Genomic DNA, 26,220 nt, shown 5'->3' with positions numbered 1-26,220 from the left:
TTCCACAATGGTTGAATTAACCAACATTGTAAAAGCATTCCTATTTCTCCACATCCTCTCCAGCATCTGTTATTTTCTGACTTTTTAATAATCATCATTCTAACTGGCATGAGATGGTATCTCATAGTGGTTTTGATTTGCTTTTCTTTAATGACCAGCGATGATGAGCTTTTTTGCATATGTTTTTTGGGTGCATAAATGTCTTTTTATTTGAGACAGAGTCTTACTCTGTCACCCAGGCTGGAGGGCAGTGGTGCGATCTCAGCTTACTGAAACCTCTGCCTCCCGGGTTCAAGCAATTCTCCTCCCTCAGCCTCCTGAGTAGCTGGGATTAAGGGCACCCACCATGACACCCAGCTAATTTTTGTATTTTTATAGAGATGGGGTTTCACCATATTGGCCAGGGTGATCTCGAATTCCTGACCTCAAGTGATCCGCCTGCCTCAGCCTCCCAAAGTGCTGGGATTACAGACGTGAGNTTTTTTCTTGTAAGTTTGTTTAAGTTCCTTGTAGACCCTGGATATTAGCCCTTTGTCAGATGGGTAGATTGCAAACATTTTCTCCCATTCTGTAGGTTGCCTGTTCAGTCTGATGATAGTTTCTTTTGCTGTGCAGAAGCTCTTTAGTTTGATTAGATCCCATTTGTCAATTTTAGCTTTTGGTGCAATTGCTTTTGTTTTTAGTCATAAAGTCTTTGCCCATGCCTATGTCCTGAATGATATTGCCTAGGTTTTCTTCTAGTGTTTTTATGGTTTTGAGTTTTACATTCAAGTCTTTAATCCGTCTTGAGTTAATTTTTGTGTATGGTGTAAGGAAGGAGTATAGTTTCTGTTTTCTGCATATGGCTAGCCAGTTTTCCCAGCACAATTTATTAAATAGGGAATCCTTTCCCCATTGTTTGTTTTGTCAGTTTTGTCGAAGATCAGATGGTTGTAGATGTGTGGTGTTATTTCTTAGGTCTCTATTCTGTTTCATTGGTTGATGTATCTGTTTTGGTACCAGTACCATGCTGTTTTGGTCACTGTAGGCTTGTAGTATAGTTTGAAGTTAGGTAGTGTGATGCCTCCAGATTTGTTCTTTTTGCTTAGGATTGTCTTGGCTATGTGGGCTCTTTTTTTGTTTACAGTAGTTTTTTCTAATTCTGCGAAGAAAGTCACTGGTAGTTTGATGGGAATGGCATTGAATCTATAAATTACTTTGGGCAGTATGGCCATTTTCACAATATTGATTCTTCCTATCCATGAGCATGGAATGTTTTTCCATTTATTTGTATCCTCTCTTATTTCCTTAAGGAGTGGTTTGTAGTTCTTGAAGAGGTCCTTCATGTCCCTTGTAAGTTGTGTTCCTAGGTATTTTATTCTGTTTGTAGCAATTGTGAATGGGAGTTCACTCATGATTTGGCTCTCTGCTTGTATACTGTTGGTGTATAGGAATGCTTGTGATTTTTTTTTTCTCTGCCCCAGCCCTAAAATCAGCCATTTCTCCATGAAGCTCTGATTCCTTTTATTGAAGAATGGCAAAACCAAGATCTGTGCCCTCACTGCTATTTGTTTGTTTGCTTAATTTGATGTTGACTATTCTGGCTTTTGCCAGATGTCACTGTATATGGCTGCAGTGCCCATGGCACACATTAGCCATGTGTAGCAAATTAGTGTTTGCTATGCGGCTGGTCCAAATTGAGATGACATGTAAGTGTAAAATATACACTGGGATTCAAAAACTAGTGTGACAAAGAATGAAAAATTACATGAATAATTTTAAATGGATTACATGTCAAAATGATAATATTTTGGAAATATTTAGTTGAATAAAATATTTTATTAAAAGTAATGCTGCCTATTTATTTTTACCTTTTAAAAATGTGCTTACTATATTAAAATCACATTTATGTATTGCATGATATTTCTGTTGGATGGCACTAGTATATGGATCATTAAAATAGGTCTGCTAATTGTTAAAATTAATCTGCTCTTCATTAGACTAGACCAGTGGCTCTCAATAGAGTGGGGGTGGTGGTAGTGGTGGTGGTGGTGGATTTTGCCCTCCAGGGGACATAATATCTGGAGATATTTCTGATTGTCACCACTTGAGGGGAGTGTGTTAATGGTACCTAATGGGTAGAGGCCAGGGATACTGCTGAACATCCTAGAAGGTACAGGATAGCCCCCCCAAGAAAGAATTTTCCACCCCCTAATCTCAATAGTGCCAAGGCTGACAAATCCTGTACTATAAGAAGAAGGAGTATATTTCTATTCTCCTTAAATAGGTATTCCAGAATGGAAGGGCAGAAGTGGTTAGAGTTTTAATCTGATCACAGTGATGGAATGTTTTGCTTTAGGACAATTAATGCTGATGCACTGAGGTTCCTATATGCTGGGGAGCTGGAACATGGAATGAAGAATCTTAGAAGATTCCATGCCCCCAGTAAGGACCCCAATCTTTTTGATGCTGAAGTAATAGAGTTGCAAAAACTGTTTGTTCTTGTGAAGTGGTAGTGATATGTCAAAGACAACTAAGAGAAGTAGTTTCCTCAGAAAGATAGACTATCTTCAGTGGATATTAGAAAATAAGGACATTAATGTCTCTCAAATTCTATGGTCCTATGTTGATCAGTTTCAAGATGTTACTAAGTGTTTATATAAATCTAGTAGAGGGGATCTCTAAGAATCCCAGGGAAAAATTAAGAAATTAAGCCCAAAACATCTAATTCTTTAAATATGCTAACAAAAAAAAAAAAAAAAAGAAACAGTGGCAGGGTGCGGTGGCTCACGCCTGTAATCCCAGCACTTTGGGAGGCAGAGGCTGGTAGATCATGAGGTCAGAAGTTCAAGACCAGCTTGGCCAACATGATGAAACCCCGTCTGTACTAAAAATACAAAAATTAGCTGGGTGTGGTGGCAGGCGCCTGTAATCCCAACTACTTGGGAGGCTGAGTCAGGAGAATTGCTTGAACCCGGGAGATGGAGGTTGCAGTGAGCCGAGATGGTGCCACTACACTCCAGCCTGCGCAACAAAGAGCGAAACTCCGTCTCAAAAAAAAAAAAAAAAAAAAAAATTGCCGGGCTTGGTGACCGTGCCTGTAATCCCAGCTACGCTGAAGGCTGAGGTGAAATGATCGTTTGAGTCTGGGAGGAGCAGGTTGTAGTGAGTTGAGATCAAGCCACTGCACTCCAACCTGGAGTGACAGAACGAGAACGTGTCTCAAAAACAAACAAGCAAAAAATCAAAACAAACAAATAAACAAAAACAAAAGAAACACTCTCCAGGCATGGAGAAAATAATATAAACTCAGTGGTAATCCTATACGCATGACTCTCTCTGAAACTTGCACAAATACAATAAATGCATTAACGATTTTAATCTTCAGAACCCTGAATCTTGCTTTCCGAGTGCCTGTCCTGCCGGCGTCGGGTCTGCGCGGCTCCCTGTGCTCAGATGGTTCGTGGGCATCCGCTCCTTTCCCCCACCGCCGTAGTCCACACTCCGCGTTCTGGGGAAGAGGCTGGGTCGGAAGGGAGCCATCGCCGCTGCGGTATGCGGGGCCCTTTTCATGGGGTACTGCATCTACTTCGACCGCAAAAGACGAAGTGACCCCAACTAAAGAACAGGCTTCCAGAGGAAAGAAAGAAACAGAAGCTGGCCGAGGAGAGAGTTGAGCTTTCCAAGTTTGCTGACCTCAAAGATGCTGAAGCTGCTCAGAAATTCTTCCTTGAAGAGATACAGCTTTGGTGAAGAGATCCTAGCTCCAAGTGTAGACCACCTGACAAATCCAAGTTCTGTGTGTGGACAGCCACAACAGTTATTGCAAGTGCTACAACAAACTCTTCCACCACCAGTGATCCAGATACTTCTGACAAAGCCCCTACCAGTTAATTGGACACTTGTAAGTGCTCAGCGCTTGGCTGAAGACGATGTGGAATGAGAAACAAATGTCAACATAATAAAATCTCAGTTAAAATACTTAAAAAATTCTTAACTTGGTAGTTGAGCATAAGGGCAAATATGCTTGTTATGAACCATTCTACACTGAAATCTACCAAAGTTAATGTTTACTTTGTGTAAATCCATTTGGTTAATTTTTTCCAGTGAAAAGCATATTTTGATAGAGATCTTTTCACTTTATAAGTACACTATGAGTTACTGAAATATCACAGATTTTGTTCATTTCTAAAACATGCGATTATAATGTACATATGGCCTTGCTTATGTTAAAAACACCCAGTGGTCTGTGTTGAAAGACAATATGAGGGGTGGTCTCCTTCCTTAATCTCAAAAAAAAAATTCTAGAAATTAAAGCTTCTACATGGGAATCAGACTCTTTACTCATCATAAGGAAATCCTTGAATTATACTGACTCTGCTGCAATAATCAAAAATTTAAAGGCCATACTAACTGGAAGCAGACCCAGAAAACAGAAACAGGAAAACAATGGCTTAATTTAATACATTCAATATTCTTGATATCCTTATCATTAACCATAATTTAATTAGAGTAATATTTTGTTCCTTAATTTTCAACATTGTATAAAGAATTTTCCATCCAAAGTAATGTGAGGCGTAGCTACCTGAATTTCAGTGGCGATAAGACAAAAATATTTTGACCCGCAGCTTTCGCAGGACCACTCTGAAGGAAAGTTAACTCTGTGAAGTTTAATTTCTATCTTCCTTGGCCTACATTTTTTCTAAGGTAGCGATTTTTGGTGACCTGAAACCCAAGCTGCGCCTGTCCTTTTCAATGTCTAAGTGGTTACAAACCAAAAAAGATTGAACACTGACTGATGAGGGAGAGCTGGCAACTCTACTTCCTGTGTTACTTCTCAAAGTGGGGTCTGGGAACACTCTGGGGTACTTGGATCCACAGGATATGCACTGGCCTCAGAAAGGCAATACCACCCAGTGTGGTGAGGGTGCAGGGACACCAGTGTTCTCACCACTGCTGCTGAGACTGTGAAATGGTACAACTTTCTGTGGGAAAAGTAATATTCATTACAGTTTACAATGCAGGCCCTTCGACTCAGTAATCCTACTTCTAATTATTTATACCCGAGCAATTGTGCACACACATAAGTGCATATTTGCTGCAAATCTCAGCTAAAGTCAATATTAGCTAAAGGTCTTTAATTAGGCTTAGAGTTGTTATCCACATTTCAGATAGTATAAATACTACCGTTCATTAATAATGTTAAGGCAATGTTGCTAAAAATTGTTTTTACACCTTAGGTTAGGCATGTGCAGGAATTCAATGGCTACAAGTTACATGGCATTAGTCTGGCTTTAGCTATATGATGAGGAAAATTAGGAAGTCCATTCTAAGATATGTCATGTTTGGTAAGGACATTCTAAGCAAATTAGGAAGGCAGGTGCATGGAAGAAAAAATGGTATTCATACCTCCTCCTCCAGATATTACAAGCCAAATAGATGTGGGACATGACTACTTGATGGGACTCTGATTTTAACTTCTTGGATTGTAAGCTCCAGAGTTTCATACAGGAGTTGTCAAATCCAGCAGCAAGCGGCTTGCTATTGGGGGAGATTTCTGCAGTGTTCAACAGCTGCTAGGTGTTATAGACGGCATAGAAGCAGATGGTAGTGAGGGAGGGAGGCCCATCCTTGACTTGCTTAATGCTCTCCTGTAAGATCTCCAGGGCAGCCTCCTTCTGCAGAATAGGGCTGGGCGTGTCAGGGGCCTCCAAATCATTGTTCTCACTTCGGGAGGAGCTGCCACTTGCATACAGCTGGTAGTCTGTTGTCTTGGCAGGCTGCACATCCAGATGAATATGTACGGTGAGGACTTTGCACAGGGCAGTATTGTCACTTTGGAGGTAGCAGATAAGGTAGTTGTAGCTGTCTTCTTGGAGACGGACCACGTACTTTTTATCTAGGAATGCTCGAAGCTTGAAGTTAGATAGGATGTCCTGGATAGTTTGAGTGGTCTGTAGCTGCTCAATGACCTCCTTCTGGCTAGCGTTCTGCAGAAACATTCCATGGAAGCGGCTGTAAAAACTTTCCACTGTGCTCTTTGGACCGTTCCGGACCAGGTTGAGATGGAGGTAGACAAAGAGAGGATAGAGGAGAGGCTTCACTTCGTGGCTATGCTGTGAATCAGAATCGATGAGAAAAAATTCCGCTGTCGTCCAAACTGTACTTTATATTGCTGGGATTCTGCCTGGCAAGGGGCTGCAGACACTATGTTGGCACAACGAGATTCTGATTGTACTGTGAGATTGGCCACCATCTCTTCAGCAGTCTGTGGCAGCCGTGGTCCTTGCTTCAGGGGACCCTCTGAGCCCATGTACTGCCAGCGTTTGAGGTAGCAAGACACTACCATCTGGATCTGCTCTGTACGCACTCATTTCATGACTGAACATTCCAGGCGGCTCCGGCTCCTCCCCCCGCCCCCCTCCCGCCCCCCAGCAGTCGCCGTCTCCTGGATCGCGTTGCTTCCGCCTCCATTGTCTCTGCTGCAGGTCTCGCTCCCACTGCCGGCTCAGCTGGGCCTCCGAGCCCCGCGCCCCTCCGCCCCCGCCGCCGCTCTGGGCGGCCGCTCCATGACTCTTTCTTTTAATTATTATTATTTTTTAGAGGGTCTCGCTATGTTGTACAGGCTGGTCTCAAACTCCGAAGCGATCTTTCCACCTTGGCCTCCCAAAGTGCTGGGATTACAGGCATGAGCCACCTCGCCTGGTCCAAGAATCCTTTCTTTACTAAGATTTTTCATGAAGATTTAGAGGGTCTTAGTATTATTTAGTAACAAAAATACAAGAAAATCAAATTTAATGCTTCTAAAGTTATACCCTTTGTTAAAATTGTTTCATGAATCCAAGGTTTACACAATGCTTATGAATCTTCTCCCTGATTCTGATTCTTCCTGGGGTGAAATAAACATTTTCTTTGAAAATGCAAAGAAGGCATTTTCAAGACTGTCGGATTGTTTTGGAACTTCTAAAATAACTACACTTAGTTACCAAGTCAGACGAGTGTATTCCCTGCTCTAAATAGAACAGTATGAGAATGTAAACGTGGCCTTCCACTAAATCGGGTTATAATGGAAATGAATATTAGCTTGCTATCTTCCCTGCTCAGCCTCCTGAGTAGCTAGTACTACAGACAGTGCTGCTAAGCCTAGGTAGCCAGTTTTGTTTGTTTTTGTTTTTGTTTTTTGATGGAGTTTTACTCTTGTGGCCCAGGCTGGAGTGCAGTGGTGCGATCTCGGCTCACTGCAACCTCTGCCTCCTGGGTTCAAGCGATTCTCCTGCCTCAGCCTCCCTAGTAGCTGGGATTATAGGTGTGTGCCACCACGCCCAACGAATTTTTTTATTTTTGGTAGAGACGGGGTTTCGCTATTTTGCCCAGCGCTGGTCTCGAATTCCTGACCTCAGGCGATCCGCCCATCTCGGCCTCCCCAAGTGCTGGGATTACAGGCATGAGCCACCGCGCCCAGCCTAGTTTTGTTTTTTGTAGAGACAGGAGTCTAGCTTTGTTGCCCAGGCTGCCTAGGCTCAACCAATCCTCCCGCTTTGGCCTCCCAAATTATTGGGATTACCGGCGTGAGCCACCGTGCCCAGCCTACGGTGGCTTTTGACACCCTGGGAAAACACAGCTAATTATGTACGCCTACAGAGTTATTCCATTTGTACCATCAGAGTAACATTTTCAGCCATCCTATTTCTCTGGCAAAACATTTTGGGCCCTCGGTGACTTTTTGCTGAATGGGTGACCCGCTCCCTGCACAAAGCCATAAGAATCTCTTGAGAGCTGAAGGTCTGGGGAGGCGCAAAGAGAAGGCTGAGAAGGCGATCTTGCTTTCATACACCTGCAAAGGGAAAGAGGAGCGCTGCACTCTCTCATTCCTGGGGAGGACAGGAAAATGCTGCCACCGTGGAGACAGACGACTACTGCGTGGGCTTTAATCCAGCGTGGGCGTGGGGCAGCGCTGGGGCTGGATCTTCCGCCCCGCTCCTTCCAGGGAGAAGGGAAGGGAGTTGAGGTCATGAGGGGAGGGAAGGGAAAGGAGGCGCTGGAGGGACGATGGGGCGGTGGGAAGTCGGAAGAAGGAAGTGTCGAGAGGGAGGGAAACAGGTCCAGGAGGAAACGCGGGGCTTCATTTTCTAAGGTGGTAGTGGATGCGCTGGTGGTGGTACGCTTTTTTGTACGTCTGAAATATTTCATAATTAACATTTAAGAAATCATTTTTTTTTTGAGTGGGTCTCACTCTTATCGCCAAAGCTGGAGTGCAGTGGTGCGATCACGGCTGATGCAGCCTTGATTTCCTGAGCTCGTAAGATTCACCCACCTTAGCCTCCCAAAGTGTCGGGATTACGTGGGCCACCGTGCCTGGACTAAGGAATAGTTCTGAACCTCATTCCCCAGGGATGGCCACAGGTGGTGTCGCCAGGATGTTTCCCTGGTAACTGGGCTGCTCTCCTGCGTGCTGTGACAGCCATTTTGGGGTGGGGGGCGACCTCACAGCGCACCCAGGAATAGGTGAGACCTCAGCGTCGGTCTGGTTTCGGTTTCCTGGTGGGGAATTTAATGCTCCCGAAGGCGCTGTAGACACTGCCACGTCTTGGCGTATTTGTTTTGTTTTGTTTGTTTTTGTCTTTTTTTTCGATTCAGCTTTCTCCAGTCTCTTTCGTTCACGCTGCGCGCTTCAGATTCTGCCCTCATCCCAGCAGGTCTGGGGGTCCTCACCCTGACCAGTTGTTAGTGGGCGCAAAGGCCAGCGCCCATTGGTGTCAGATCCCGGTCTCATCCTTGCCTGCCTCGAAAAGGGTTGGGTGGGCACCAATCTCTGCTGCTTGCAAGCAGAAGCGGACTGGTGGGGGTGGGATGGGGTTAGGGAGGTGGGCGCCGGCCTAAGCTTCTGAGCGCAGCATCCCACCCCGGGCAGAGTCAAAGAAGGCGCGGGGAGTGGAGACACCTGCAGCAGGAGTCTCAAGTACCACGCCGTTGCCCTGGGGGATTGTTTTGGCCTGTGTTCTGGAGATGTCAGAAACTGGGCTGGAGACCACAGCTGCAGGAAAAGGTGGCCAGCGCACACAGCCTGCACTCTATTGCTTTATATGTTACTGTAAAAATAGCTATATTGAGCTATAATCGACATACTTGAAACTGTACGTATTTGAAGTGTACAATATGAAGGATATTGACTTACCTAGAAACCCTTGAAACCGTCAGGGCACTTAAGACAATGAACCTATGGGGAGGACTAGTAAGGAGAGTGAAGCACTTGCTAGTCCAAAATTAAAGGGAACACCAAAGAAACACCACCTCTCAGTAAACAAGATAAACAATATTTAAAAAATCAAAATTAATGTGGCCAGGCGTGGTGGCTCATGCCTGTAATACTATCACTTTGAGAGGCCAAGGTGGGTGGATTGCATGAACCCAGGAGTTTGAGACCAATCTGGGCAACATAGCAAAGCCCCATCTCTACAGAAAACAAACAAAGATGAGTCAGTGTGGTGGGGCGCCCCTGTAGTCCCAGCTACTCCAGTGTTTCAGGATCATCTGAGCCTGGGAGGTGGAGGTTGCCTTGAGCAGAGATCCGGCCACTGCACTCCAGCCTGGGTGACAAAGGGATACCGTCTCAAAAAATAAAAATAAATAAATAAATAAATACATCAAAATTAACGCAAAAATCGGTGATGAATAAAACATAAAAATGTTAAATAAAGATAGGCTGCAACCCTGCCTTTGCCTGGCCATGCGTCACTTTCCTCACCCTGGTCCTGGCCCTGAACTAGTCCTCCTCCCACCATAGAAGCCCTCTGTCCCCTGCTCCAGCATGCTCCCTTCCTGCATCCTAAGTCAGGTGACTGTACATTGCCTGCTTCTGGATCCTCTCGACTGTCCTATTGGTTTGCTGGTCTATTTGTGTGCGTGCCCAGGTGCATTGCTGTCGTATTAGACCTTTATTGTTTTTCAGGGTTGTTCAGCTATGTGTGCCTTATTGCACTGCCCAAGGCCTCCAGCACAAGCCGCAATGGAAATGAAAGTAAAGAGTATCCTTGCCTCATTCCTAAAACTCCTGGGAGAGTTTTTAATATTTCCTCATTGAGTGTGATTTTTAAAAGTTTGTGTTTTATAAATAATCTTTAACAGATTAAAGATATTTCTTTTTTCTAAAAAATCATTTTATTGATCCTTTACCATACAAAATTTATTCAAATTACACCCATTTGAAGTGGTAAGATCACAGCTAGAGAACAGGTCACCCTGTAACAAATCTATTTACAAAATCCATCATAAAAGCTTTCTTTTGTTGTTTTTTACATTATATTACATATTTTCTTTTTTAAACTAGCGTACAACACAAAACTAAACTGATTAGTAGTTTGCCTACTCCCAGTTTTGGGAGAAATACTTCCTTTTTACAAAATCACATACCCCATAGGAAAAGAAATTCCCACACCCTGACAATTGCCACCCGACTTACTCTGCAAGCCATCTTCCTTCAAATCCCTCCTTCTCATACACACGAGTTGTCATGCACACATTGAATTCTTATTTTCTTTTCCAGAAAGCTTAAGCTTTAAATATTACAATTTTATTTACAGATCTACATGTACAACAAAACAAAACAAGAACCACAACAAAGACACAGAAAAAAATGAAAACAAAATAACATTCTTAAAACATTACAAAACAGCTAGAAAGTATTCTGGTAACGTTTACAAATTAATTGCTATTTTGTACAAAATTNCATACCCCATAGGAAAAGAAATTCCCACACCCTGACAATTGCCACCCGACTTACTCTGCAAGCCATCTTCCTTCAAATCCCTCCTTCTCATACACACGAGTTGTCATGCACACATTGAATTCTTATTTTCTTTTTCCAGAAAGCTTAAGCTTTAAATATTACAATTTTATTTACAGATCTACATGTACAACAAAAACAAAAACAAGAACCACAACAAAGACACAGAAAAAAAATGAAAACAAAATAACATTCTTAAAACATTACAAAACAGCTAGAAAGTATTCTGGTAACGTTTACAAATTAATTGCTATTTTTGTACAAAATTACTAAATAATGAAAATGTGAGTAGACTACATATCAACTTAAATAAAACGATTGCTATGCACAACTCTGTACATATAAACACATACCTAATACTGTTTGACAGCTCATGTGTTGCCCTTTATACATTTTATGTTCTAAGGTTCATGCAATCATAATTTGCACACTTGTAACTTTTAGCCATTTTGTGTGTGAGCTTTAATAGCAGCAACTCAATGGTACCAGGAAACCTGCATACATAGTACTTAAAGTAATGCAAATACTGTAGTACTAACCCACTTTGTGTGCCGGATACTAAGTCAAAAAGAAAAGTACTTAATGCAAACAAAATACAGTATGGACATCTAATTAATGTACACCAGTTAAGCCCAGTAACTGGAAAAAAATCTTATGCATGAAGGAACTTTTAAGACTTATTAGTATTCCTTTCATTTTTAAAACAATAAATACGGCATTACACTATGAAAAATTTCAACAAAACACACAACAATCTGACCAGGTGGGCTCAGTCTTTAGACTTTGGAAAAAATCAGCTTTGTGCAGCTGGCCAAGAGAATTACACTAAGCTGGAAGCAGAGGCAGCTAACCAGATGAGATAAATATGGGAAATGGGGAAAAGTTTGGCATAAATGGTTTCCCATACAGGAAAAAACCCCACAGTGCATTTCCAGTAGGCGCTTTACACAAAGCTCCCTCTCCCTCCCCCACCCCAATGCCTCATCTAGAACCACACCGACATTTTGTACCAAGTCCAATGTGTGTGAGGGTAGGAAGCCAGGGATGGAGGCTGAAGAAGAAAAAAGGAAGATAGTCTGCACCTTTGTTTTTCTTCCCAAACGTACACCCACGCATACACACACACAGAGTTTTAAGTGCTGGTGTCATCTGCCTTGACCCCACCACCACTTTGCATATTGTGGAAATCTACCTGGAGTAAACTGACCGGGGCTCCTGTGGTTTTGTGTGTGTGTGTGTGTGTGTGTGTGTGTGTGTGTGTGTGTGTATGTTTCCTAAGGGATATATTCAATTCAATTAAACATATGAGTTGAGTGTCTACGTGTCTACCATTGGGTCAGGCACATAGCATTTCAATTTAATTATTCGTTTTGAGGTTTGTTCTTTATCTGACCCCCTCATTCCCGCAGTCCTTAGCATGCAAAGAATGGACCCGAGGTACTACACCATATTCCCAGTGGGTGATGACCACTGCCACCTGCCCAAGGGAAAGCCATTCTTGGACATAACTGGTAGGATTTGCAGCTGACACAAAGCCTCCAACTTGGGACACCATTCCTGAAGAGTAAAGCGGGAGACGCCCTGGCATTGTTTTGGTTTGTTTTCTACGTCCCCGACTTCCCTTGGTCCAACTTATTTCTTCATAGAGGAAGGGGAACGGGGTCTGCCCAGAACTACTTCACCCCCCGACACAGTGGGAGCTCCCTGTTGCTGCCAGCTTAAGGAAATGCCACTCTCACAACAGGTACGTCTTTCTCCCTAGAGGTCTCTCCATCAGACCCCACCCTGAGAAGTGGTCTCCCTGAGTGCGGTGTAAGAGATCCCTTTCTCCCATCACAGGGGTCCGGGAAGCCCAAGGATGGAGGGACTCATGCCTGCTGCTTCACCTCACCTGGTTCTCCTTTCCAATGGGCCACCCATGTCAGCAAGCCCCAGGACTGACTCGCTTCAAGCTCCTCCTCCTGGGAATGGAAGGACGATGGAACAAAGCTCCTTGCAGAGGCTGACAAACCTTAGATCACACAGGTTTACATGCTCTGATCAGTACAGGTTCTCTCCCTCTGCTTAAGTAATGTGAATTTGCAAAAACCGCTTCACAGAAAACAATTAAATTGAAATGGTGATGGGTACCACAGGAATGCTTAAATGTCCCCCATGCCAGGGGCACTGGGGAGGAGGGGGCCGGTGGCTATGGCACCCTTTGGAGGGAGGAGGAACAGGAGATGGTGGAAGTGTTGGTGGTGAGGATCTGGATGTCGGCTATTTCTTTCTATTCCTAATTTGCTAAGGGTTCTTTTTTAAAAATCATGACTGGTTGTGGGATTTTTCTCCCACTTGGAGCATAAGATGCTGTGCTGTGTAAACTGTAATAATGTTCCACAGGTTGGTGTTCCTCTCTGGAAGTAGGTGATAGTTTTCTGCCCCATTGATATTAGGCTTGGCAAGGTGACTTGTTTTGACCTATGGAATAAGTGCAGACGTCATGTGTACTCTTTCTGAGCGTAACTTTCAAGAGTCAAATGCTTTTTTGGCATCTATTGAAATAATCATGTGGTGTTCCTTTTTTCATTAATGCAGTGAATAGGCTGATTGATTTTCACATCTAAATCTCTTGGATACCTGGAGTAAGCCTCTGTTGGTCTTAATACAATTTTGGGGGATACATTGCTGCATTCATTTGACATATATATGTATGTTTGTGTGTATATATATATATGGACAGGGTTTCACTCTGTCGCTCAGGCTGGAGTGCGGTAGGCTGATCATGGCAGCCTCAACAGCCGAAGTTCAAGTGGTTGTGTGTGTGTGTGTGTGTGTGTGTTTCCTAAGGGATGTTCAATTCAATTAAACATATGAGTTGAGTGCCTACTACGTGTCTACCGTTGGGTCAGGCACATAGCATTTCAATTTAATTGTCCCACCATAGCCTCCTTAGTAGCTGGGACCACAAGTGCACTGCCACCACGCCCGGTTATTTTTAAAAATTATTTGTAGAGATGACGTCTCCTTATATTGCCAGGCTAGTCCTGAATTCCTGGGGTCAAGCGACCTTTCTGTCTCCTCCGCTCAAAGTGCTGGGATTATAGGGGTGAGCCACTGCGACGGCATAGGAACAACATCCTAATCTTTTTTGCTTACCTCTTGGGCGCCTTCTTGGTGCTCTGGGAAAATCCCTGCACTAAATTTTTTCAGTCAGTGACTGAAGAAGAGTTTCCTTACTTCAGTGAAACTGTTTCCTTAGAGCTGGCATGAGAATCAGATGAAATGAAGAAAAGCACAGCTATGTACTTTTTTGTTTTGTTTTGTTTTTGAGACAAAGTCTCGCTCTGTCGCCCAGGCTGGAGTGCAGTGGCACGATCTCGGCTTACTGCAACCTCTGCCTTCCAGGTTCGAGAGATTCTCCTGCCTCAGCTTCCCGAGTAACTGGGATTACAGGCGCGTGCCACCACGCCCGGCTAATTTTTGTATTTTTAGTAGAGACGGGGTTTCTTCATGTTGGCCAGGCTGGTCTCAAACTCCTGACCTCAGGTGATTCGCCCACCTCGGCCTCCCAAAGTGCTGGGATTACAGTTGTGAGCCACCGCTCCCTGCCAGCTATATACCTTCAATGTATGTGCTCATTCAATGTGAAGAAGTACTCTGCCGCTACCTTAAGATTCTAGATGGGACTTCCAACGGCAGGCCTTAATTGAGTCCGGAGTGGGATGGAGCTAGGGAGAAACGGCAATTCAGACTGGTGAACTCCTCAGTTAGTGAGTCAATTTGGACTGTGTGAGTTTCAAAAGGTATGGGTTCTCGCAACAATTCTTAGACTTGTTGCCTGAAGAATCCTGTATTATCGTAATTACCATACCATACCCCACGAAAGCAATGTGGCTGGAGGGCTGTATCCAGTTAGAGGAGCCACTGGAGTGTCCGAAGCCAATTAATGGGCCTAGATGGCCGCAATATACTCCCCACACCTTAAGGGGTCCAAATCTGTCTGTCTGGGAGCAACCCGCTCCTCGCACCTCCCTCCTCCCCTGTGCAGTAGCAGCTGCTCTCCCCCGGTTTCTGGCGTCAATTGCGCTTTCAAGCAAGGGGACAGCAGTGCTGCTCTGGGATACGAGTAAAGCTGAAATGTCACCCCTTTAGGGGTTTGGTCGTTCGTCAATTTTGAGGACACAATTTCGCAAAGGCGCAGAGTCGATAAAAGCGCGTGCGGTGCCACCACTTCCGGAGCGTCGGGGCATCGACTGCCCAATAGAAATGCAGCTGAGGGAGGGGCTAGCCGCTCACCCGACGCGGAGAGCGGGAAAGTGGGAAAGAACTCAGGTCCCCTTACTCGGTGAAGAGTGCACAGACGTGGACCTCGCCAGGTTCGTTCTTTCTTTGTTCTCTTCAAATGACTTTTTTTTTCGCTTAGAAAATACAAATAGGTACAGACGAAACGAGAACTTCGGGTGATCCCGCAGAGCTATTCACGTGGGCGTTTAACTTTCAGTTGCTCAAGGGAAGGGCGCTGGCACCTGCGGTGCATTCGCGCCTGCAAGGAATCCTGTTTCCAGGGAATTGCGCGGAGATAAATTCGTCCCGCTCCATTGCCAAACCTTCCAGCCTCCGTTTCTTATTCCCAGGGGGGTCTGTTGGCTCCGGGACGAGGTGCGGCGCTGCCAGCGCAACCCCACCCCTCCCGGGGATACCCAGGGCTGCTTTTTCTCACTTCTGAGCATTTTGGCTCCTTGGCTCCTGTCTGTGTAGCAACGTCTGTCAAAACCGCAGGCTGTTGTGGACTTAGCAATGTCAGACTTGAAAGCTGTGGGTGACAAAACTTCTGCCCCTGCGTGGGCTGGGGAGCGCCTTAAAAAGCCGCAGGGCGGGCAAAGGGAGCCGCAGGGAGAGCCGCGGGGATCTGCGGTGTTGGAGCAGAGCTAGAGAAGCGGGGAGTGCTGTATGGACAGGCCAGACTTGGCAGGTATCCGTCGGATGGGGGTTGCCCATCCTCCTGGAGTCCTGAGCATTCAGGGAGTTGGGGAATGGGTTATTTAGGTGAAATGTGACCGGGCACTGACGAACTGCGTCGCTAGATCCTGAAAGAAAAACCAGTCACCCTCTTGCGCTGCTGGTTTATCATCTAGAAGAGGGGAAGGGTGAGAGCAGTGCTGTCCCGAACTAATTGCAAAATGCTATCTGAGGAGGGCAAATCACGCTCCATGCTTTTTGTTCCCCAGGAGGTAGCTCTTATGCTTCCTGTCCCGCCCTTGTGGGTTGCATTTCTTTCCAACCTGCTGTTCTGGCATAACTCTAAGGAGATATGAATGCCACCCTCTTTCCCATTAAAGATAGCCAACAACATAGCCTAAATCGTGAGTTCTGATAGAATTCCGATAGAATTTCCCCTATAGTCAAAAGTATAAAGGATTTCAGTGGAAACATCTAACCTGTAAACCTAGACCCAAGGTTTAAGGGAGGCCAGTGAATTTTAGGCCCTAGAGATTTGGTCGGCTCAGTCCCCAGCTCATTTTTATTTATTTTAATTAATTAATTAATTAATTAATTAATTTTTAGCATTGTGTTCCAGATGTATGCCTGAAGCCAGAGGTTTTGAACCATGGAAAGTTTTACATGGCTGCAGGTGTTGGACTGGAGTGGCCAGGATCCCAGGCTAGTCCACGAGTGCTGAGTCCTCTATAAGATGGCTCAACTGCAGCTCCCACGGGTTCCAAGTTTCCTAGTGGTATGGGCACCCTCCTTAAGCAATCTGAGGGTGAGATGTGATTTCTGTCCCCTTCTGTGTATGGTGGGTGAACCAAAAGGGTTCATCCAGAGCAAGGCCTGATGCAGACAGTGCAGGAAGGTGGGCCGGGAGGAAAGGGGACAGACAGGACTCCAGTTACAGAGGCTGCAGGAAGAATTGGAGAGCAGGGGCTGCTTGGCCAGGCATGACCAGAAAATGGTAGGGCTGGGGCTGTGTGGCTGGGCAGATGTAGAACAGATTCCCCTGCTGCTTTTGCGGGAGCAAAAAGAATGGAGACTGTTTTCTGTCAGGTCAGCATGGAAGGTGGACTCACCCTTGGGGCATCCTCGTGTCTAAGAAATATGAAGAAATTGGGTCTAAAGGATGCTAATTGTGGTAGTAAGCAAACTTACCGTGCAGAAAGTTTGGCATGGTGGGATCACACATCTCCCTTTGCTTTTTTGCATAACTTTGCCACATTAAGAGTATTATTACTTTTTCTTTTTGAGTCAGGGTCTCACGCTGTCATTCAGGCTACAGTGCAGTGGCATGATCATGGCTCACTGCAGCCTTGAACTCCTGGCACACACAATATTCCTGCCTTGGCCTCCCAAAGTGCTGGTGTTACCGACATGAGCCAGTACACTTGGCCAAATTTTAAATTTAAACTTAAATGACTGTGCTTACCTGGTTTCATTGTTGTTCATCTACCAGGAGTTGAGTCTCTTTTCTTAGATTCTCTGTCATTTGTGATAATGTGGATGAATCTGGAGGATGTTAAGTGGAGTAAGCCAGGCAGCCAAAGATAAATACTGCATGATCTCACTTATATGTGGAATCTAAAAATAATTGAACTCTTAGAAATAGAGAGTAGATTGATGGAGTGGGTGGAGGTGGGTTGGGGAAATGTTGGTCAAAGGATACAAAATTTCAGTTAGATAGAGGAAATAAGTTGAACAGCTCTACTGTAAACATAGTGACAATAATTAATGTGTTTTATTTTTGAAAATTGCTTAAAAAGTAGATTTTAACTGTTCCCACCACAAAAAATAAGTATGTGAAGTAATGCATATGGAAATTAGCTCAATTTAGCCATTCCATAATGTACACATTTTCAAGAAAACATTTTATACATAACCAATATATGTAATTTTGTCTGTAACTTTAAAAACACAAAAAACACACAACTATATTAAATATTTTCAAAGAGATAAAGGAAAACATGGACAAAGAACTAAAGGAAATTAGGAAAAATTTATGAGCAAAATAGTAATATCAACAAAAATTAGAAATTGGCCTGGTGCTGTGGCTCACGCCTGTAATCCCAGCACTTTGGAAGCCGAGGCGGGTGGATCACCTGAGGTCAGGAGTTCCAGACTAGCCTGGCCAACAGGGTGAAACCCTGTCTCTACTACAAATACAAAAAAATTAGCTGGGCGTGGTGGTGAGCGCCTGTGATCCCAGCTACTCGGGAGGCTGAGGCAGGAGAATTGCTTGTACCAGGGATGCAGAGGTTGCAGTGAGCTGAGAGTGCCATTGCACTCCAGCCTGTGCAAGAGGAGCAAAACTCCATCTAAACAAACAAACAAACAAACTAGAAATTTTAAAAAGGAGCCAAATGGAAGCTATGGAACTGAAAAATAACTGAATGGAAAAAAATTATTATATTAAAGAATTTTGATAAGAGATGTAAGCAGGCAGAAATAAGAAAATCAGTGAACTTGAAGGCAAGACAATACAACTTATCAAGCCTGTGGAGGAGAAAGAAAAGAATGAAGGTGATGGGTGTGGTGGCTCACGCCTGTAATCCTAGCACTTTGGGAGGCCAAGGTGGGCAGATCACCTGAGGTCAGAGGTTTGAGAACAGCCTGGCCAAATGATGAAACCCCATCTCTACTAAAAATACAAAAATTAGGGGGCCTAGTGGCACACACCTATAATCCTAGTTACTTGGGAGGCTGAGGTAGGAGAATCACTTGAACTCGGGAGGCGGAGACTGCAGAGTTGGGATTGAGTCATTGCACTCCAGCCTGGGCGAAAGAGCAAAGCTCCATTAAAAAAAAAAAAAAAAAAAAAAGAAAAAAGTCTACAGAGCACAAGAGACTTGTGGAATAATATCAAGGACACCAATATATGCATTATGTTAACCCTAGAAGGAGAAGAGAGAAAGGATCAGAGAAATGACTTGAAGAAATGATGGCTGGAAATGTCCCAAATTTTATGAGAGATGTGAATCTACAACTCCAAGAAGCTAAATTAATTCTGAGTAGGATAAATCCATACAGACCTACATCAAAACACATTGTAATCAAACTGTCAATATGCAAAGATAAAGGGAGACTTTTGGAAACAGCAGAAGAGAAGACACTCATCATGTATAAGTTGTCCTCAATAGGATTAACCGCCAAGTTCTCAGCAGAAACATTGAAGGCCAAAAGGCAGTAGGCAAAAGGCTGATATATTTAAAGTACTAAAAACAAAAAACAAACAAACAAACAAAAAGAAAAAACAAAACAACTGTCAACTGAGAATTCTATATCTGGCAAAACTCTTCAAAACGAGGGATAAATTAAGACATTCCTAAACAAGAGTTCAGAGAGTTCGTTATGTTGGACCTGCCCTATAAGAAATGCTAAAGGGAGTTTTTCAAGTTGAAATGAAAGGATACTAGCCAGTGACTGAATGCCACATTGAAAATATAAAGGTGAAAAAGACTGTTTCTTGGGCTTCTGCAGCAGCTCCACCCCCACTGAGGGTGAGATGGAGGAGTGCATGCTTTCTTGTTGCCTCTGCCCCTAGCCCTACCTTCTGGCTCTTACTTTTAAGCACCATATACTGGACTGCAGCCTGATCTACACCACCAAACAATATTACATCACTACAACAAGTAATGTCTGAGAAAGCCACTGTACAAACCTATCTGCAACAAAGGAATCTGTACAGAGCCTTGGCACTCTGAAAACACCCAGAAATGGAGTCATATATTGGAGCCATATAATGGAGGTATATACCATGGTAATACCCCCAAGGGAAAAAAGAATAAAATATCAAGAAGACCCATCTAAATAACAGCAAATTCAAAAACAGGGGAAACATCAACTCTCTCAGATAAGAAAGAACCAGTGTGAGAACTCTGGCAATACGAAAAGCCAGAGCATTTCTTCTCCTACGAAGGTTCCCAGTAACTCCCAAGCAGTGAATCGTAATCAGAATGAAATGTCTGAAATGACACATATTGAATTCAAAAGATGAATGGCAAAGAAATCCAAGAGAAAGTTGAAATCCAACACAAAGAAAACAGAAAAATGATCCAAGGTTTGAAAGATGACAAAGATATATTAAGAAGGAAACAAACAGAACTTCTGGAATTGAAAAATTCACTATAGGAATTTCAAAACAGTTGGAAGTGTTAACAACATATGAGATGAAACAGAAGAAAGAATGTCAGAACTCAAAGACAAATCAAACCAGTTAGACAAAAACAAAGAAAAAAGAATATATAAAAAAGAACAAAGCTTTTGAGAAATATGATATTATGTAAATTGACTAAGTATACAACTTATTGGCATTCCTGAGAGAGAAGAGACAGTAAGCAACTTGGAAAACATAGTTGATGATATAATTCAGGAAAATTTCCCAATCTTGCTAGAGAGGTAGACATGAAGATACAAGAAATTCAGAGAACTCCTATGAGAAGATGCTATACAAGATGACTATCTCCAAGGTACATAGTCATCAGACTAGTCAAGGTCAATGCAAAAGAAAAAAATCTTAAAAGTAGCTAGAGAATAGGGCCACATTACCTAAGAGGGAAACCCATCAGACTAACAGCAGACTTCTCAGCAGAATCTTTACAAGCCAAAACAGAGTGGGATCCCCTTCTTAGCATTCTCAAAGAAAAGAAATGCCAGCCAAGAATTTCATATTCTGTCAAACTAAGCTTCATGAGCAAATGAGAAATAAAGTATTTTCCAGGCAAACAATTGCTAAGGGAATTAAGCATCATCAGACTAGCCCTACAAGAGATGCTCAAGGAGTTTTAAATATGGAAACAAAAGAACAATACTTGCTACCAGCACATAGCCCACAAACCCTGTAAGGCAACTGCACAAATGAGACTACAAATCATTTAACTAACAGCACTATGACAGAAATAAAACCCTACATATCAAATTAACCTTGAATGTAAGCAGCCTAAATGCCTCACTTAAAAGACATAGACTGGCAAATTGGATAAAAATACAAGACCCATCCTTCTGCTGTCTTCAAGAGAGCCATCTTGCATGTAATGACACCCATAGGCTCAAGGTAAATGGATGGAGAAATATCTATCACACAAATGGAAAACAAAAAAGAGCAAAGGTCACTATTCTTGTATCAGGTAAAATAGACTTTAAGTCAACAATAGTAAAAAAAAAAAAAAAAAAAGGACAAAAGAGGTCACTACATAATGATAAAGGGTTCAATTCAACAAGAGGACTTCACTATCCTGAATATATACACACTCAACATTGGAGCACCCAGATTCATAAAACAAGTACTTCTAGACCAAATAAAATACTTTGATAGCCACATAATGATAGTGGGAGACTTCAATACCCCACTGACAGCATTAGAGAGACCATCAAGGCAGAAATCTAGCAAATAAATTCTAGACTTAAGATTGACACATAACCAGTTGGACGTAATAGACATCTACAGAATACTCCACTCCACAACCACAGAATATACATTCTTCTTATCTGCACATGGAACACACTGAAAGATTGACCACATTCTGGGTCATAAAGCAAATTTCAATAATTTCAAAAAAATAAAAATCATACCAAGCACCTTCATGGACCACAATGGAATAAAAATAGAAAGCAATACCAAGAGGAACTCTCAAAACCACACAAACATGTGGAAACTAAACAACATAATCCTGAATGACTTTTGGACAAACAATGATTTTTTTTTTTTTACTTTTTAACATTATTATGATAATGAAAACATGTAATAATTACCTTTTGTTTTTGAGACAGGGTCTTATTCTGTTACCCAAACTGGAGTGCAGTGGGATCATGTTGGCTCACTGCAACCTCCACCTCCCAGGCTCAAACAGTCCTCCCATCTCAGCCTCCCGAGTAGCTAGGACTACAAGCATGTGTCACCATGCCCAGCTAATTGTATTTTTTGTAAAGATTGGGTCTTGCCATGTTGCCCAGGCTAGTCTCAAACATCTGGGCTTAAGTGATCCACCCACCTCAGCCTCCCAAAGTGCTGGGATTGCAAGCATGTGCCACCATGCTTAGCTGTAAGCAACGAATTTGAGTCAGAAATCAAAAAGTTTTTTGAAACAAAATAGAGCTACAACATACCAAAACCTCTGCGATATGGCAAAAGCAGTGTTAAGAGGAAAGTTTATAGCACTAACTGCCTGTATTAAGAAATGACACTCCAACCTTGCACCTAAAGGAACTAGAAAAACAAGAACAACTAAACCCAAATCTAGCAGAAGAAAATAACTAAAATCAGAGCAGAACCTAAAGAAATTGTGACTCAAAAATTTATACAAAGGATCAATGAAACAAAAACTTGATTATTTGAAAGGATAAACAAAATTGGTAGTCTACTAGCTAGATTAACAAAGAAAAAGAGAGAAGATCTAAATCAGTAGAATCACAAATGACAAAGATGCCATCATGACCAATCCCACAGAAATATAAAAGATTTTCAGAGATGACTGTGAACATTTCTATGCATACAAATTAGAAAATCTAGAGGAAATGGCTGGGTGTAGTGGCTCACACCTATAATCCCAGCACTTTGGGAGGCTGAGGTAGGTGGACTGCTTGAGCTCAGGAGCTCAAGAGCAGCCTGGGCAACATGGTGAGACTCTGTCTCTACCAAAAAAATTAAAAAAGTTAGCCAGGTATGGTGGCACATGCCTGTAGTCCCAGCTACTCAGGAGGCTGAGGTTGGAGAATCATTTGAGCCCAGGAGTTCGAGGCTGCAGTGAACCTTGATTGTACCACAGCACTCCAGCCTATGTGATAGAGTGAGACCCTGTTAAAAAAAAAAAAAAGAAGAAGAAAGCAAGTAAGAAAGAAAGAAAGAAAGAAGGAAAGAAAGAAAAGAAAAGAAAATCTAGAGAAAATGGATAAATTCCTGGAAACTCACAACCTCTAAGAATGAACCAGGAAAAAGCAGCAATCTTGTACAGATAAGGAAATTCAATGAGTAATAAAAAATCTACCAACCAAAAAAAGCCCTAGACAAGATGGATACACAGACAAATTCTACCAGAGGTACAAAACGACCTGGCACCAATCCCACTGAAACTATTCTAAAAAATTGAGTAGGAGGACTCCTCCCTAAATCATTCTATGAAATCAGTATATCCTGATACCACAATCTGACAAGGACAGAAGAAAAAATAAAACTACAGGTCAATATCTCTGATAAACATAGATGCACAAACCCTCAGCAAAATTCTAGAAAACTGATTCCAGCAGCACATCAAAAAGTTAATTCACCACAATCAAGTGGGCTTTATTCCTGGGATGCAAGAATGGTTCAACATAAGCAGATCAATAAATGTGATTCACCACAGAAACAGAATTTAAAGAAAAACCTTGTGATCATCTCAGTAGACACAGAAAAAGCATTCAATAAAATCCAACATCCCTTTGTGGTTAAAAACTCTCAACAAACCAGACATTGAAGGAACAGCCCTCAGAATAACAACAGCCATCTATGAGAAAATCCACAGCTAACATTATACTAAACAGGAAAATGCTGGAAGCATTTCCCTTATGAACTAGAATAGTATCATGACATTTACTCTCACCATTCCTATTCAACATAATACTGGAAGTCCTAGCCAGAGCAATCAGGCAAGAAAAAGAAATAAAAGTAATCCAAATAGGAAAAGAGGGAGTCAAATTATCTGTCTTCACTGATAATATGATTGTAGACCTAGAAAACCCTGAAGATTCTGCCAAAAACTCCTAGACCTGATGAATGACTTCAGCAAATTCTCAGGATAAAAAATAAATGTACAGGCCGGGCAAGGTGGCTCATGCCTGTAATCCCAGCACTTTGGGAGGCCTAGGTGGGCAGATCATGAGGTCAGGAGATCGAGACCATCTTGGCTAACACGGTGAAACTCCGTCTCTACTAAAAAATACAAAAAAAAAAAAAAAAAAAAAAATTGGCCGGGCATGATAGTGGGTGCCTGTAGTCCCAGCTACTCAGGAGGCTGAGGCAGGAGAATGATGTGAACTCAGGAGGTGGAGTTGGCAGTGAGCCGAGATCGTGCCACTGCACCCCAGCCTGGGTGACACAGCAAGACTCCATATCAAAATAAAATAAAATAAATAAATAAATAAATAAATAAATAAATGTACAAAATCAGTAGCATTTCTATACAACAATAATGTTCAAGCTGAGAACCAGATAAAAAACATAATCCCATTTATAGTAGCCAAAGGAAAATAAACTTAAGAATACACCTAATCAAGGAGGTGAAAGAACTTTACGAGGAGAGCTATCAAACACTGCTGAAAGAAATCACAGATAACACAAACAAATGCAAAAGCATTCCATGCTCATGGGTTGGAAGAATCAATATCATTAAAATGTTCACACTCCCCAAAGCAATCTACAGATTCAATGCTATTCCTGTTAAATTACCAATGTCATTTTCACAAAATTAGAAAAAATGATTTTAAAATGTATATGCAACCAAAAAAGAGTCTGAATAGCCAAGGCAATCCTAACAAAAAGAACAAAATGGGTAGGGAGCCTTACATCACATTACTGCATTTCAAACTCCACTTCAAGGCTGCAGTAACCAAAACATAGTACTAAGACAAAAATAGACATGTAGACCAATGGAACAGAATAGAGAGCCCCCTGAAATAAAGCTTCACACCTACAACCAACTCATCTTTGATAAAGTCCACCAAAATAACCAATGGAGAAAGGACACCCTATTCAATAAATGGCTAACCATATGCAGAAGAATGAAACTGAATCCCTATCTCTCACCATATACAAAAATTAACTCAAAATTAAGACTTAAATGTAAGACCACAAACTATAAAAGTTCTAGAAGAAAACCTAGGAAATACTCTTCTAGACATTGCCTTAGGCAAATAATTTATAATAAAGATGTCAAAAGCAAATGCCACAAAATCAAAGATAGACAAATGAGACTTAATTAAACTAAACAGCTTCTGCACAGCAAAAGTCTCAACAGAGTAAACAGAGAACCTATAGAATGGGAGAAAATGTTTGCAAATCATGCATCCGACAAAAGACTAATATCCAGAATCTATAAGGAACTTAAATGAATCAGGAAAAAACCAAACAACTTCATTTAAAAAATGAGCAAAGGGCATGAACAGAAACTTCTCAAAAGAAGACATACAAGTTGCTAACAAACGTGAAAAATGTCAACATCACTAGTCACCAGAGAGCTGCAAAGTGAAATCACAATGAAATACCATCTCATACTGGTCAGAATGACTATACTAAAAGTCAAAATGTGTAGGAAAATTAATGAAAATCAAGAGTTGGTTTTTTGAAAAGATCAAGATTGACAAACCTTTAGCTAGACTAATGAAAGAAAAATCTCAACTAAAATCAGAAATGAAAGAAGGGACATTGCTATTGATTTTATAGAAATCAAAAGGATTATAAGAGTGTACTGTGAAAAATTGTATGCCAACAAATCAAATAACCTAGATGAAATGGACAAATTCCTAGAAACACATCACCTACCAATACTGAATCAGGAAAAGCCAAAAAATCCAAATAGACCTATGTCTAGTAAGGAGATAGAATCAGTAATCAAAAACCCAACTAAGAAAAGCCATGGACCAGATGGCTTCAGTAATAAATTTTACCTGAGTAAATATTTTTTTGTGAGCCTCTGTCAATATAAACAATTTGAATCAACCCAAATCAGCATTATCAGCACCATCCTGGCAATCCAATCTGACTTGATCCTGTGAAAGAAATCCTGCTCCAGGTAGTGAGAGCAATGCACTTGCCAGGCTATTCTCCTGGGATAGGACCTAGCCATGAGGTCCTAAGACAACCTCACAGGCACAAGTCCCAGGGTTTCTTGGGTGAAGGGCCATTGAGTTTCCCAAATGGAAGGAATGGGGATGCGAGCAGTTCTGTCCAGTCTGGGGCACCCTGCCAGGATGACACTGCTGGTGCTGATTGGTACCTGGCACTGGAAATGGCTTAGATAATTTCAAGGAGGGCATTCCAAACATGGAAAGTGCTTTGAACCCTCTGAGGTTCAATGTCTAAGGTAGGAACTGAACCAAAGCTTCTCCCTCTGGTATCTTAAATGATTAGGAGTCCTTGCTTGATTTCCTGCAGTTTGAAAACAACTGCTCTGGCCACTTCACTGCTTTGTTTCTGAATGTTTCCCTAGATCTATGGTGAAATTAGTGCCAAGTACAGGTACAAAGCTCAGTGGGAGTAGCAGAGAGTGAAGGACAAACATGGGAGGTCTGGGATGGATGATAAAGAGTTTATTAGGTGACAAAGGTGGAGGAAAACATTAGAGTCTCAGAGCACACCTATGCAAAAGCACAGAGTGCCCAAATCACATGCAGAGTGGTGACTACTCTGGTGCACAAGGAGTTGTGTCATTTATTGAACATCTAGTCTGGTCCCTGTAAATTGTTAAGTGTTATATGGAATAGATGGTACTTTTTCCCTCTGTATGTTACTACCA

General features: G+C 42.3%; 1 protein-coding gene and 2 pseudogenes across 3 annotated transcripts in view; 2 read left to right on the top strand and 1 right to left on the bottom strand.

The window, feature by feature from the left end:
* The window catches only part of LOC108541467 (schlafen family member 12-like), a 61,873-nt gene that overhangs the window by 24,157 nt on the left and 11,496 nt on the right, over nt 1–26,220 (top strand). The window lies entirely within an intron of this gene.
* LOC108541440 (mitochondrial import receptor subunit TOM20 homolog pseudogene) lies at nt 2,325–5,152 on the top strand (annotated as a pseudogene).
* Nucleotides 5,307–6,358, bottom strand: LOC108541468 (TAF5-like RNA polymerase II p300/CBP-associated factor-associated factor 65 kDa subunit 5L pseudogene; annotated as a pseudogene).

This window comes from Rhinopithecus bieti, unplaced genomic scaffold, assembly GCF_001698545.2.
Source record: "Rhinopithecus bieti isolate Rb0 unplaced genomic scaffold, ASM169854v2 scaffold_20840, whole genome shotgun sequence".
Taxonomy (NCBI): Eukaryota; Metazoa; Chordata; class Mammalia; order Primates; family Cercopithecidae; genus Rhinopithecus; species Rhinopithecus bieti.
Note: the sequence above shows the minus strand (reverse complement) of the source record. Positions and strands in the feature narration are given on the sequence as shown.